This window comes from Notamacropus eugenii, chromosome 7 (genome assembly GCF_028372415.1).
Source record: "Notamacropus eugenii isolate mMacEug1 chromosome 7, mMacEug1.pri_v2, whole genome shotgun sequence".
Taxonomy (NCBI): Eukaryota; Metazoa; Chordata; class Mammalia; order Diprotodontia; family Macropodidae; genus Notamacropus; species Notamacropus eugenii.
In genome coordinates, this window is record NC_092878.1 from 27,714,608 (window position 1) to 27,729,895 (window position 15,288).

Sequence of the window (15,288 nt, forward strand, 5' to 3'; positions counted from 1 at the left end):
AGGCAAAAAGAAAAGGGAACAGTGAAAGTGGGAAGAAGAAATAGGACAATAAGAGTTCTGTTTGTGAATTTATTAACCTGAGTCCCTTGTTAACATTCGATAGTGGCCATCAAATATGCATAAGAAAGTAAGCAAGGCTGCATGGGGTTTAAATTAATAATAAAGCCCAGTGTTTCAAGAGGCCCCATGCCTGGGGATGAAGTGTGGACTATATAGGTTTCTTTTGCCTATCTACTGTGACCCTGGAGCTCAGGAATTAGTAGAGTTTAAAAACCAGGCTGTTTTGCTCTGAGTTTCAAATACTGACACAAACATCATGAACAAGAACCAAAACCAGAGATGTGAAAGCACCAGCATTTCCCCTTATCCTACTCACTTAGCTTAGGACAAAAAGTTAAATTAAAACTTAAAAAACAAAGTTAAGGCTGGGATTTGAGCTCAGGTCTTCCTGATTCCAGGATCATCTCCCTCTCTACTGTTCCACACTATATTTCTAAGGTCATAATTTTTAAAAAGAGTATTTTAAGCTAATATTTTATTTTATTAACTTTTAAAAAAAAGTTTTGAGTTCCAAATTCTATCCATCCCTCCTCTCCCTGCTCCCTGAAATGGTAAACAATCCATATGCAATCATGTAAAGTGTTTCCATATTAGTCATAATAAAGAACATTTTTTTTTTTAAGAAAAAGGTCCTTTTAGCTGTGCCTATGAGCCACATTATAACCTGGAGTGAAATAACTTGGGACTCACAAACTTGGCTATTCCTCATCTGCTCTATCAGGGATTATTTCATCCGGGGTTTAACCAAGTTTCCTGAGTGCTCCTAAATCAAGGCAGGCCCATGAATGAGAATTTCCTAGCTAGCTAATGAGTTGTTAGGGCTGAAATGCAGATATATCCTTTCCACATGCCATAGCTTCCAACTTAGGCAGCTAGGTGGTGCAGTGGATAGAGCACCAGTGCAAGAGTCAGGAGGACCTGAGTTCAAATCTCACCTCAGATACTTGACACTCACTACTTGTGTGACCTTGGGCAAGTCACTTAACCCCAATTGCCTCATCCTGAGTCATCTCTAGTCATCCTGATGAATATCTGATCACTGGATTCAGATGGCTCTGGAGGAGAAGTGAGGCTGGTGACCTGCACAGCCCTCCCTCACTCAAAACAAAGTCAAGTAGTGCAAGTCATGTCATTGTTTCTCTGATGGCCTGGTCTTCTTCGGCAACGAAGGACGAACACACACACCTTTCAACTTGCACTAAGAATCACAGAATCGTAGAATTAGAGTTAGAAGGGAGCTTAAAGCTTGTGAGTTCAACCCCCTAATTTTCCAGGTGAGGAAACTAAGGAAGGCCCAAAGAAGTTAAATGACTTGCCTTAGATCACACAGATTGTCAAGGGCTAGGATTAGAACTCAGATCTTTTGCCTATACATCTAGCCTTCTTTCCATTATGTTGTTGTTCAGTTGGTTCAGTTGTGCCTGACTCTTCATGACCCTCTTTGGGGTTTTCTTGGCAAAGATACTGGAGTAGTTTGCTATTTCCTTCTCCAGATCATTTTACAGATGAGGAAACTGAGGCAAACAGGGTTAAGTGACTTGTCCAGGGTCATGCAGTAAGTACTGGAGACTGGATTTGAAATCAAGAAGATACTCCATCTACTTTGACACCTGGATGCATTATGTTGCTCAGAAAAAAAAAAGTAAGGGGTGGGACTAGGGCTAGAACTGGGGAAGGGCAAGCAAAAACGTCAGGGGCATTAATTAACTTTTCTTCTAACCCCAACAAAGAAGGCTTTGTTTCCTTCCCTCTCAGCAAAGAAATATTCTTTCAAGGCATAAAGCCATGAGCCTCTTTGCAGTTCTCTATGACATTCCTTTATGCTGCCTATGTTCCACCTAACCTGGACCATATATGTCATTTGCCAAATGCCTATCTCATTGGCCCACCTCCATGCTTTTGTCTGTTCTATACACGCTCTCTCTCTCTCTTTCTCTCTCTCTCTCTCTGTCTCTCTCGTTCTTCCTCCCCCAGCAATTTCACTTGATGAAGTCCAGGCTCAGCTTAGATGCCTTCTCTGATTCTTTTTCCTCTTTCCCTGTTCTCATGAATTACTTCCTGTGAAGTCTCCAGGCATTTTGTTCATACCTCTCATAAACTTTGTATGGTATTTATCTGTGTGATGTTCTTGCTTTATTGCAAATTTTGTGAGGGCAAGGATCATGTACTAATCATGTCTGTATCCCACTCAGAGAAGGGTATGGGGTGTTCAGGGAAGTCTAGCACCTCTGGTGTGAGGGCTTGCTGAACCTTCTTCAGGGCTGCTCATCCATCTTTGGGTATCCATCTGATTCACCCAACTCTCACTGCTGGCTCCAAGAAACTGCCGCATGTGCAGCAGCCACACCTCAGTAAAACCATCTTGGCTGACAGGCTGAACCAGGTTAAGGGGTAACTGACAAGCATCACACCCATTGGTAAGTTAGAGGGATGTCTACCTCAAGCATGTGAAGACTTTCTCCAGTAGAATGGGCGAATGAGAACCAAAGGTAGCCATAACAGTAGCTGAAGTAAGCACTGTGGAGTGCTTAGAGCTTGGTCAGAAATTTAAAATGCCAAGGTCATCCATTGCATCTTGGACCATCACCAGTTGCCCTGACTTTTGTCTTGGCACCGGACTTTGATGAGAGAGTAAGGCTGATGACTTTGTACAACCCTTAAATCCAAGTGAGGCAGACTTGTGCAGTCATCAGCCTCACTAAAATCCAAATCATGTACAAGTTAAGACATCACCCCATAATGTCACTGGTCCTCTTCAAATATGAAGGACAAACATTATAGTCCAGCATCGGTAGAGGTAGGTGGTGTAGCAGATGGAACACTGGACTTGGAGTCAGCAAGATCTGAGTTTGAATCCTTATAACCTATGTGACCCTGGACTACATGACTTCACTTCTGTCTGCCTCAGTTTCCTCAACTGCAAAATGAGGATAATAATAGTCCCTGCTTCCCAGGAGGGGGGTGGGTGGGTTCCTAGAGACAGTTTGTACCAACTTATTGTTTACATTTTCAGTGTGAACTTTTATACCTCTGAAATCAGCTAAGTGATGGAGAAAATGTCAATAATACAGATTAAACTTACAAGTGTGTCATGAATACTTTTTTTAGGAGAGTCAGTTATTAAATATTTATCAACCCATCCCTGCTCCCAGGGTTGCTGTATGGATCAAATGAGATAATGTATGTAAAATGCTTTTCAAGCCTTAAAATAACTTAAGAATGTCAGCTATAGTTGATAATAAATCCATCCATATTGTATGCATAGCATGACAGAAACTGTAAAAGTTGAGTGCTACAAATGCTAAGCTGGCATGTCAGAGGATGGTATGAAGAGCTTTTCTGTACTCTCTAGCTGTGGCAAAATGGAACAAACTGGAGGGTGTGCTAGAATAAGAGCAGATATAAGTACACCAAATCTGCGTATCTAAGCGTGACTAAGAGGGACAGAAATGAGGGTATAAAGATGAAAATGGGGGCTTGGTTTGACATAAAAGGTTTAATGTGTGATGGAATGAGAGTTTTGCAATCTGTAGAGATGTTTCTCCTTTGCTGGGAAGCATCAGGGATGTGACAGAGCTCTGGGGGGGGAAAGAAGCCCCAGCATCTTTTTAGGAGGAACAGAAATAAGGAGAACATTGGAGGTAGCTAGGTAGCAAAGTGCATAGAGTCAGGAAGACCTGAGTTGAAATTCTGCCTCCGACACTAGCTGTATGACTGAGCAAGTCATTTAATCACTTTCAGCCTCAATTTCCTTGTCTGTAAAATGGGAATAATAATGGCCCTGCCCTTAAAGGGTTGTCATGAGGATCAAAAGAGATAATGTACATCTTTACATTTGCAAACCTTGAAGTACTATCTAAATGCTACTATTATTATTAGGAACCATGGGAAGTTTTAGGTACATTAGGAAATATCCCAGATTCCACTCAATCTTGGATTCACTTACATGTCTTGGTTGGTTTAGTATTTCTTTATGTATGTGAAATTAGAGCCTCTTGAGTAGCAGACCTTTTTCTCTTACAACATATGTTTACTGAGGATGATGGTGAGGGACGCTGAGGATAATAGCTTTATCCTGGTTGTTTTGACTTTGCCATGTCTCAGAGGCCCTGGTTCACAACAGTTTTGCTTTACTGAGGGCTAGGTTCTTTCCTGAGTTTTAGCTCAGTACTGTTAGCAAAACTGAAGATTTGACTTCAGACAGATGCTACCAACCATCACCTGGTAAGGCTCTAGGCAGGGAGGGGGGCGGTCCATCTGCAAGCACCAAAGGAACAACCCTAAATTCACCTAATCCTATCTACCCTAACCTTATTCCCCACTCAGATATGACACTGGATATGTGTATAAAGTCTCCCTGCACCTCCTTTTTATATCATCACAAGGAACTGGCATTCCCCCAGCATCCACCAGGAGACATTAGAGGGAATAGTCATATGGGTAACATTCAGGGAGGTCCCACAGCATGACTTCATAGCTAAGGGACTCAGAATATTGGGCTTAACTAATTCCTTCCTATTTTCTTTTGACTTCATGCCTAGTGCCTGTCTGACTGATTTATCAAGGGTTAATGTAGCAGGAGAGTAAGAGCAAGAGTTTACCAGAGGAATTGGACTATGATCTGGACAAGGAAGATTGAAAACTAAGATCCATTTTCCAAAACAAAATTATTTCTGTGGCTCATGGCAATTCTGAGGGAGAGGTGATGACAGCCTCTCCCATTTCAGAAACAGCTCCTAGAGTGGTCTGTAGGCGTGCTCACATGACACATTCTTAAACCGATTCTATTATGTGCTGTCTGCCTTGGTTTGCTCCTTGTTCACATATCAGCCACAAGGAATCTTTATTTTTTTTAATCTTTTTTTGGTAGCTGGTTTTGGCTCCCACTTATTCTTCTGTCCTGGACTATCTCTTTTCCAGTTGTTCCATTCTTGAATGTGTTGTACACAGTCTCCAACTCTTTGATTTTCTTGGAGCCCCAATGGGCTCAGCTTGAGACCTGTGTATGAGGAATTCGAATATTGCATCACGCGAATGTTCACATCTTAGGAGAATTACCCCTGTGAACTAGGATGTTCTTCACTAGCTCTTTATGTGGAAAAGTGCCAACTAATTCTTCCAGAGAAAATGCCAAGTATACAAAATACCTGATTTTGAATTGCACTTAAGTCCAGTTCATTCCCATTTGCGTGAGGCTGCAGTTTGTGACGTGCAAGCATCTTTGATTGATGTCTCTGTATGCGGAAGTTTTTGGCTCTTCAGCCCTGCTGCTTCACAGTTTTTCTTTCTCACCTCACTTATAATCTCTGCCAAGAAACTACTGACATTTTAGGAATAGAATAGACACAGTTTGGCTTCTTGTAAATCTGTCTGTTTCCTTGGTGATGTACATAATTATGAAACATACAGAAAGTGGGTTTTTTTTGTTTTTGTTTTTAGCAAAATCAGAGTTGATTTTCAAAAAGCAGGTTTGTCACCTCTGGTGACTGTCCCAAGAGCAATCCTGGATGGTAGGATCTATTCTAATTCACTTTAACCCACCCTAAAACCAGAAACTATGCCCTGTGGCATGGGGTCTTGTGAAATTTTGAGTCTAAATATCTTGTGGAATAGACATTTTCAACTTGATTGACAAGAAACTCAATGAGGACCTTCCCAGGTATGTGTGGGGGTGGGGGGGCTTCTAACTCCACTTTGCCTGCAAAGGGATTAGGCCTGCAAAGGGTACTTTCCTGCTATCTTCAATCTCACACGTGGAATTCTGTCCTTGGACAGAAGGGTCTTAGTTACCTCAAACAGATTTGAGGAGACCCAAGCACAGAAAGGTATACACTAAGTACTTTTAGACTTGCTCCCTGAACCACATATGGTACCCAATAAGACTACCATAGTCCAGTAATATGGGAAGAATGCTGGATTTGGAGAAAGAGGAACTGGGTTCAATGTCTAGGTCCTCTATTTACTAACTATATGACCAAGAGTAAATTGTTTCCATTTTCCTCAGCCGTAGCATGAAGGGGCTGGACTTAGTACCATGGAAAACGCTCTGGTTCTGGAGTCAGGAGACCTCAATTCAAACCTTACTTCTGATACTCACTGAAGGGAATTTCCAAATGGAGGAGATCATGGATCCATTTGAGGAGAGCCAACTCAGAATGTCCATTCACAAGAAGCCATTCTGAGGAATGTTCAGTGCAGTTAGTTGATGAATATTTATTTAGTATCTACTGTTTGCAAGGTTTAAGTTCCACAGAAATGGTACCTGCCCAATAAGGACTGGTAGTCTAAAGCTATGAAACTTGGACCAACTAAATGTGTAAAGGCATCCAAGCCTGACACTAAGTCCTTCCAAACATATATCTCCCTATTGCACAAAATGAACCCTCAGCTCAGCTTAACTGGTATACTAACTGTAGAATAGAGTGGTGTAGAAGAAACTAATGAAAACCTAAAGACACAGAATACCCCTAAGGTCACAGAATATCAGTTAGAAGGGTTCCAGGGATCATTTAGTCTAACCAATACCTGAAAAAGATCCCCTCTAGACATACCTGACAAGGAATCATCCACCCTTTGATTAAAGGCCTCTAAGAGGGGGTGAGGAGCACTACCATCCTAGGAAGCCCATTTCACTTTTGGATAGCTGTAACTGGGGTAGCTAGGTGGCACAATCCATACAGTGTCAGGCCTGGAATCAGAGAGACTCATCTTGTAAGGTCAAATGTGGCCTCAGACACTTACTAGTCATGTGACCATGGGCAAGTCACTTAACCCTCTTTACCTCAGTTTCCTTATCTGTAAAATAAACAGGAAAAGGGAATGGCAAACCACTCCAGTATCTTTACCAAGAAAACCCCAAATGGCACCATGAAGAGTTGGACATGACTGAACAACAACAATTTTTAGGAAACTTTTTCCTGACATCTAAATTTGCCTTTCCCCGCAACTTCCTCTGGGCCCAAACAGAACAAGTCTAATTCCTCTTCCATGTGCTAACATGTGCCTTCCCCTATAGAATGTAAATGCCTTGAGAAAAAGGAAATGTTTAATTTTTCCTTGTATCTCTGGCCTGTCTGCAGTGCCAGACACATAGTAGACACTTTGCTATGCACTTATTAATTGACTGACAGCTCTTCAAGTACTTGAAGAAAGGAATCAGGCCCCCCCTTGACTCTTTCTTTCTTTTCCATAAAATCTCCTCAGTCCCTTCAATTGATCTTTTTATGGTGTGGACTAGGGGACCTTCCCCATTCTGACTGTTCTTCTTAGGATATTCTCCAGCTTATCAATGACCTTCCTAAACTGAGATGTTCAGAAATTAACATGACACTCCGGATGGGGACTGACCAGAGCAGACAAGGGCAGGACTCCAACCTCCTTATTCCTGTCATCCAGAGGAATCCTCACAAAAGAACAAAGAGGAAAGGAGAAAGAAAAAATAGATATTGGAATTTATTAATTACCTACTATTGCCAGGCAATTAGGTGGCTCAGTGGATAGAGCACTGAGCCTGGCGTCAGGAAGACCTGAGTTCAAATCTTCCTTCAGACTCTTACTAGCTGTGTGACCCTGGGCAAGTTGCTTAACCTCAGTTTGCGTTAATCCACTGGAGAAGGAAATGGCAAACTACTCCATTATCTTTGCCAAGAATGCCCAGTCCATGGGATCAGGAAGAGTCAGACATGACTAAACAATAACAACAAAATATGCCAGGCACTTTATTACCTCATTTGATTCCCATAGCAACCTAGGGAGGTAAGTTCTACTATTTCCCCATTTTATAATCAAGGAAACTGAGTCAGTGGTTAAGTGACTTGCTCAGGGTCATATCTAGTGAGTGACCAAGGCTAGATTTGAACTGAGGTTTTCTGACTCCAGACCCAGTGCTCTATCCACTGTGCCACTCAATGCCTCTCCTATGGTTTAGCAGGGATTGTTTAGGGCAGTTCCAATCAACCCAATGGGCTTACTAGAGGTGAGGAGGCTTTACCTGGGACATCTGAAAGTAAATCTCTTCATGAAATATGGAGGTGTTCATTAACACCTTGATAAAAAGACAAAAACCATTTCTAATAGTTCTTAGGGCAGCTAGGTGCTGCAGTGGATAGAGTGCCAGACCAAAGTTAGGAAAACTCATCTTCCTGAATTCAAATCTGGCCTCAGATACTTACTAGCTGTGTGACCCTGGCCAAGTCACTTAACCCTGTCTGTCACAGTTTCCTCTTCTGTAAAATGATCTGGAGAAGGAAATGGCAAATTACTCCAGTATCTTTGCTAAGAAAGCCCCAAACAGTGTTACAGAGAGTTGAACACAAATGAAACAACTGAAACAGCAATGATAATTCCCCATTTGGGGTTTTCTTGGCGACAATACTGGAGTGGTTTGCAGTTTCCTTCTTCAACTCATTTTACAGATGAGCAGACTGAGGTAAACAGGGTTAAGTGACTTGCCTAGGGTCACACAACTAGTGTCTGAGGTCAGATTTGAACTTAAGAAGATAAGTCTTCCAGATTCCAGGAACAGCACTCTATCCAAATGCGCCACCTAGCTGCCCATTGTGTCTCTACTAGTAAGTATAAAAACCAAATAATATTTGAAAGGCAAAGGCTGTTGTTTTTGTTTAGTCATGGCTGACTCTTTGTGATCCCATTTTGGGGTTTTCTTGGCAAAGATACAGACAGGGAAACTGAGGCAAACAGAGTCACACAGCCAATGTTTGAGGCCAGATTCAAACTCAGGAAAATGAATCTTCCTGATTCCAGGCCTGGCGCTTTATCCACTGAACCATCTAGCTGCTTCAGTGGTGGTGGTAATAACCCAAAAATGAGGAAAAAAAAAGCTAACAAGACCTTGTGCTGCATTAAGAAAGGCATAGCTTCTAGTTTTCATCTGTAGTCCAGGCTCTGGGCTCATAAAGAGTATGGACAATCTTGAGGTCTAAAAGAAAATATACCTGCTTCTTTTTGGTGGTGGTGGTGGTGGTAACAAACCAAAAAAACCCCACAAAAACAACTGATAAACTTATACCAAGAACATAAAAAAAGCGAAAAAAGTACGCTTCAATCTGCACTCAGAGTTTGTCAGTTCCCTCTCTACAGGAGGATAGCATTTTCATCACGGGTCCTTTGTAATTATCCTGGATCATTGTATTGATCAGAGTTTATTAGTTTTTTTTAAACTGTTAACTCTTACTGACCTTGTAGTCCACTAAACCCCCATATCTATTTTCAGACAAACTGCTGTCCAACCATGCCTTCCTCATCTTGTAACTGAAGAAGAAAAATTAGTTTCCCTAAAGGAACAGTTTGGGTTCCATGGCAACAGTGATTCATCTGCCATCCCTAAAAAGGTATGATGGTGTAAATGCTAAACCTGTTGAGCCAGCAGGAGGCACCTGAAACTGTGTGCCAGCTTCCTTCCACAGTGCATGTGCAGAAAGTTGCTACTAAACCCAGCATCTCCCAGCCTTCCCTTCCTCAGGTTTTCCAGGTTTTACATTCCCACCTAGGGGTATGTAACAAATTCCAAAAATAATTCATAATTTGCTTACTACCCACTTGAATTCCCAATCTTTCATCCTCAGAATAGCTCCAAATCATTCGCTCAATTGGCAAGCAAATACTCTAAAATGCACAGAGAATAATAAAGTATAATAAGTTCCAAATAGCTTGAGTACAACAGCTTCTGGTAAAGTTGAATTTTTAACTCTCTTCTATATCATGCCTCTTTCACCTTGAAAGGGAGGGAGGAGACTTTTGTAAAGAAGCACCTCCAAGCACTCAGCCTCATAGTCAAAGGGAAAGGGGAAGTTATCCCATCACATTCTAGATTGGTCCCTCTAGTTAATCTGGTAGAAACTGTTCTCAATTTCTGCCTGTCTGCTAAGCAAATTGCTGCTTGGCTGAGCTGGAGACCCTGGAAAACTGAGCAATCCTTCTTTGAGCTGTTTTTCAGACGTGTCTGACTCTTCATGACCCCATTTGGGGTTTTCTTTTTTCTTTAATGATCAAATTTATTTTGCTTCAAGTAATTTCCCTAATTAAAAAATATCGCCAAGCCCTATTTTCTTTTCTTTTTTCTTTTTCTGTAATTTTATTCTTTTCTATTTTTCAATTGTTTTCATTTTTATTAATTTATTTGTTTTCAGTTTTCTACAATCACTTCCATAAGTCTTAGAGATGGCATGAAATCTTATATGGGTTCTCCAAATGCATTCTTATTAAACACATTTTCACAGTAGTCACATTGCATAGAAGAATTAAAATGAATGCGAGAAACCATGAGAAAAACCAAATCAAAACAAAACACAAGAGAAAATATTCTGCTTCATTCTGCGATCATTTGGGGTTTTCTTGGCAAAGATACTGAAGTGGTACTTCTCCCGTTCATTTTGCAGATGAGGAACAGGGTTAAGTGACTTGCTCAGGGTCACACAACTAGGGTCAGAGGCCAAATTTGAATTTAGAAGACGAGTCTTTCTGACTCCAAGCCCAGCCTCCTATGCACTGCCCCACCTAGCTGCCCATGACTAATACTTCTATGGGATGACTTAGTTGAACCCACTGGTAATGTTGCTGGCCTCTGCCACATAGATCTCTATCCATATAGTCAACTTCCCTCTCTTTTTCTCCTCCCAACGCATGGCTGGACTGCTTCTGGGTCAAGTGGGTCTCAATAGGAGCAATCCGAATAGAGGAGCTAACACCATTCAAGTGAATGCCAGAAAGGGGACACTCTGTATTTGCCCTTTGACAAATCCTGCTAGAGTTCGGAAACTAGTACAACCTTAAACCTTGCTTTTTCTGGCAGCCCCGACTCTCCACGTTTTGATCTTTTCTTTGGTGCCTGAGCACATGGGAAAATCCAGGAGAAACAGAACAACAGGAGGAATTTACTCCCCCCCCATTTGTGATTTCACATTTACATTTATTTCTATTAAATTATACTTTATTAGATTTATCCCAGCAATGTTCCAGCCTGTCAAGATATTTTTGGATTCTGACTTTATCATTAAGTGTGTTAGCTTCCTGTCCCATCTGCAAATCTGATAAGGTTGCCTTCTATGTTTCTAAGTCAGGGGTTCTTAACCATTTTGTGTCATAGAACCCTTTGGCCATTTGGTGAAGCCTATGGACTTCTCAAAATGTTTTTAGTACACATAACAAAATGCATAGGATTACAAAAAGAAACTAATTATACTGAAATAGATAAGACATTTATTATCTTTGGAGTCAGGACCAATGGAGGAATTTTTCCAGTGCCTCCTTCTCTTGGCATGTACTTGTTGATGGAGAATGTAAGCACCTCTTAGAGATAAGCTATGCACTCTCCTAAACTAAACCCCTCCCTCCCCCCCATTTTGATGATATTATAAGAACTGCAGGTGTTGGAAAATTAGTCCTGCATCTGGGGGTCATTCATGATGCTGCTGAACAAGGACCCATATAATCACCTTAACTAAGGACAAAACAGCTACTTCTCTGTTGGGGCTGTCATGCTAGTCAGACAACCCACTTACCTAGAATGATCCTCAACCCACCACAATCTGGCACATTGACCCTCTTTCCCCAGGGGAAGGCTTTCATCATTACGGCTCTGACTACAAGAGTTGGGTATCCTTCTTCCCAGAATCCAAGTCCATGATGAATTAATGCTATTTTAGAAAGAGAACTCTCCTGTCTAGCAGTTTCTCAAATCTAGCCCACTTACCCATAAGGACATAGCCTCTTTCTGACACTGTTACAGTTGACTTTTTCTGGCCCTTCTCTACTCTACCCTTATTCAGGTCTAGAGAACTTCTTCACTTGAGAGAAATTCACATACCCTGGGGAAATGCCTCATAATCCCCTTCAATTATCGGGTCTCCTTCCCCTAGAATAGCTCAGACACATCCTTCTCAGAATGAGTTTGGCCAGGACAAGGGATAGCATTCTTGGGAGGGGGCTTACTTTTTAGTAATATGGGGGAGGTAAACCTGTGTCTGCATAACTATAGTTAATGTGTCTTTACCTGGAAGAAGAGTTGCCCCAGACAGCTTAGTGATGATCCTAAGCTCCTAGATGGTGAGTCTTTTACTTAGCATCCAAGGAAGAAGGGGGGCAGTCTCTCAGTAGATGCCTGTAAGGGGCAGAGATTTAATATTAAATTGCAATGGGGCTTTCAGGAAGGGAAATGTCCTGGCTGTTGGCCTGCAGAGCACAAACGGAGTAGTGTTACAAAGCAGATTTTTGTATCAACTCTGATGTTGGGACAGGCTGTATGCAATAGGGTAATGACCACTTAGTTACCTTACACAGATGACCTTGACTCTGATGAGGATTAGTGACTGTGCCAGAAGTGTTATCACCTGCACTGTGGCTCTGAGGTTGGTGGTATTGCTCATACACCGTAACCATAGTACATAGAGAAATACAACATGAACTTCAGAAATTTAACATTACCCAACATGTGGACTAGACTGCCAACAATGGTACTTGATTCTTGTGAAGGGAAAGGTAAAACCTCGGGTTTCTGATCTTTGTTCTCTGTATTCCATCACTCCTACAGGAGCTGTTTCATTATTTCCTGCCTTTTCTTGTTATCTCTTTTTTCTTCTACCTGAACTAAATTCCTCCCTCAATTGCTGCCTCCACCAGTTTCTCAAATCCCTAGGATTAGGGTTGCCCAGTAACAACCCTAAATACAATAAAGTGGTGAAAGATCCTTTAGAGGACCTTTAAAACCTTGCCATCAGGGGTTGGGCTGTGTTAGGAGCAATATCTGCTATACAGGCTAGGCTAGGCTTTTTTTTCCCCCTAAAAGACAGGGAAACTGTCTTTGAGATTGGATTTATCCAAGGAGCTCTGGATGGACTGCCTCCTGGCCCATCACTACTCAATGCTCTGACTGATGCCGAGGTAGGAGAGAGAAATCCCTTCCTCTCTCTCTTTAGTGGTCTCCTCCACAAAGCACTGGAGCCTATGACTGATTGTCTTTTAAATTTCACCCAGGGATCTGCTTATCAAACCTCAGCCAATCAGCTAGTATCCTTACTCCTAATTTATCCAGAGAAAGGTGTTTACATTTTATTAAGGGATCACAATGTAGCTACATCTTTGTAATTAGCTTAGATTTAACCCTTCATTAACACCTTCTGATTATCTTTTGGGCTTTCTTGGCTGGGAGGCTGGTAAAAAATCAACTTCCTACCTATACAAAATGACCACAGTAGCATTACTTACGATAATAAGATGGAAGCAATGTGCCTAACATTTGAGAAGAGCTGAATGTAAAGAGCTGTTTAATAGGCTGGGCCTTGCTCTCTCTCTCTTAGCATGGCATGGGCATCAGGGAGCCGTTCATTGGTTATGTTTTGATCTTACCGCATGGCCTACCTACCTTCTTTTCTGGCCATACTTATCTCTGATGATATAATCTACAACCCTTTGCTTGCACAGTTCTTTGTTGGTAGTGTACCAACAATTTATTGGTAGCTACAATAACCGTCTCATGTCTACTATGTACCTCCTCATTCTCTTTGACTGGCCCTCAGTTGCAATTGCACACAGAACGTGGTATGTGGTATTCTATAATTCCATTACACAGAACCACTGGAAGAATGCTCTTAAAAAGATGGCCTGCCTTCATTGCAGGATGAAACTCCAGGTCCCTAAAATATTAAAAATAACTTGCCAAAGATAATCCAGCTTACTTTACCTTCTCCTGTTCAGCGACTAGAACTTGAGACCATAAATTGAGCCAACGTTGAGAGGCAACAAAACTCTAAACACAATGGCTGATAATTGTAACGCACTATAAAAGGACATACCTCTTTCTGAGGACAATCTTTTTGTAGGGAATGTACTTCAGAGAGGGGCTTGTTTGCTTCTTTTGAGGAAGATGTTTTCTGTCTTGAAAAAAAGCATAACAATTTGCTTAAAGGAAAAAAAATCTAAATTCCATTTTTTTACCTTCTATTCACTTTCAGTCCTTTGTGACTGGATTTCTTACTTCATCATTCCAACAAAACCGTTCTCTCCAAGATTATCTTTCTTCATTGTTAAATCCAATGGTCTTGTCTCAGGCTTGTTTCTCTTTGATCCCCCAGGAAGCTTCTTATATTTGATAACCCTTCCTCCTGGCTACTCTCTCTTCCTTTGCTTGGCTTCTATGCTCTCTCTCTCCCTCTCTCCTCCTCCTCCCTTTCTGAACATTCTTCAATTTTCTTTGCTAGATCAGCGCCCATTTTTCTCCATCTAACTGTGAATGTTTTCCAAGTCTCTGGCTTGGGCCTTCTTCTCAATCAACTAACCGACCATTATTTATTGAGTGCTTACTGCCAGGCTCTGTGCTAGGTATGGAGCGGAAGGGGTACAAGTACAAAGAATAAAACCATCCTTATTGGCAAGAAATTGACATTGTAATGGGGGAGACAAGTGTATATGAAAATAGACATCATAAAATATAAAGTTTATAATACACAAAGTGGTTAAACATACCATGCTTGAAGAGAGGATGCTAACAGTTTGGGAAAATCAGGTAAGGCTTCATGCAGAAGATGGTGCTTGAGTTACATTGTAAAAAAAGTGAGGGATAAATAAATAACTGATAAATAGAAATATATATAGAACAATTTTACATATATACCTATTTGAGTCTAATGGTAGCCATCTCTAGGGTAGGAGTAGGGGGATGGAAAAAATTTACATAATAACTTTGTTGCATATTTGAAGGGAATTCAAATTGTACGTAGTAGATTTGCAGTGTCATGTGCAATCAGTCTTTATTGTACTGTTATAGAAATGCTTGTCCACGGTCCATAAATTAAAAGGCAAATTTAAAAATTTGAAAAAATAACCCTTTTCCTCACCTAAAAAATGAAATGAGGGACTCAAAAATTGGAGATAAGAGGAGAATAGCCAGTGCAGAGGCTTGAGGATGGGGAGATAGAATGCTGTGAGTGAGGAACAACGGCAAGGCCAGTTTGGTTGGGTTGCAGAACGTAAAAGAGGGAGTAATGTCCAACAAGGCTGAAAAGGTAGTTTGGGGCCAAGTTGCACATGGCTTTAAAAACTAAACAGAAGAATTTATATTTTATTCTATAGGCAATAGGAAGCCACTATTGAACAGGAGATTCACAAGGTCAGATCCATGCGTAAAGAAAATAACAATGTGTAGAATGGCTTAGAGTGGTGAGAGACTGGAGGCAAGGAGATCAGTTAGGAGACTGTTGCAATAATTTAGGTGAG

General features: G+C 41.2%; 1 long non-coding RNA gene across 1 annotated transcript; it reads right to left on the reverse strand.

The window, feature by feature from the left end:
* Nucleotides 1-4,790: 4,790 nt before the first annotated feature.
* LOC140513489 (uncharacterized) lies at nt 4,791-14,827 on the reverse strand. Its single transcript, XR_011970205.1, has 4 exons — nt 14,539-14,827; nt 13,869-13,950; nt 12,071-12,178; nt 4,791-5,366 (listed from the first exon to the last, which is right to left on the reverse strand). It is a non-coding gene; the product is annotated as an uncharacterized lncRNA (long non-coding RNA).
* Nucleotides 14,828-15,288: the final 461 nt, after the last annotated feature.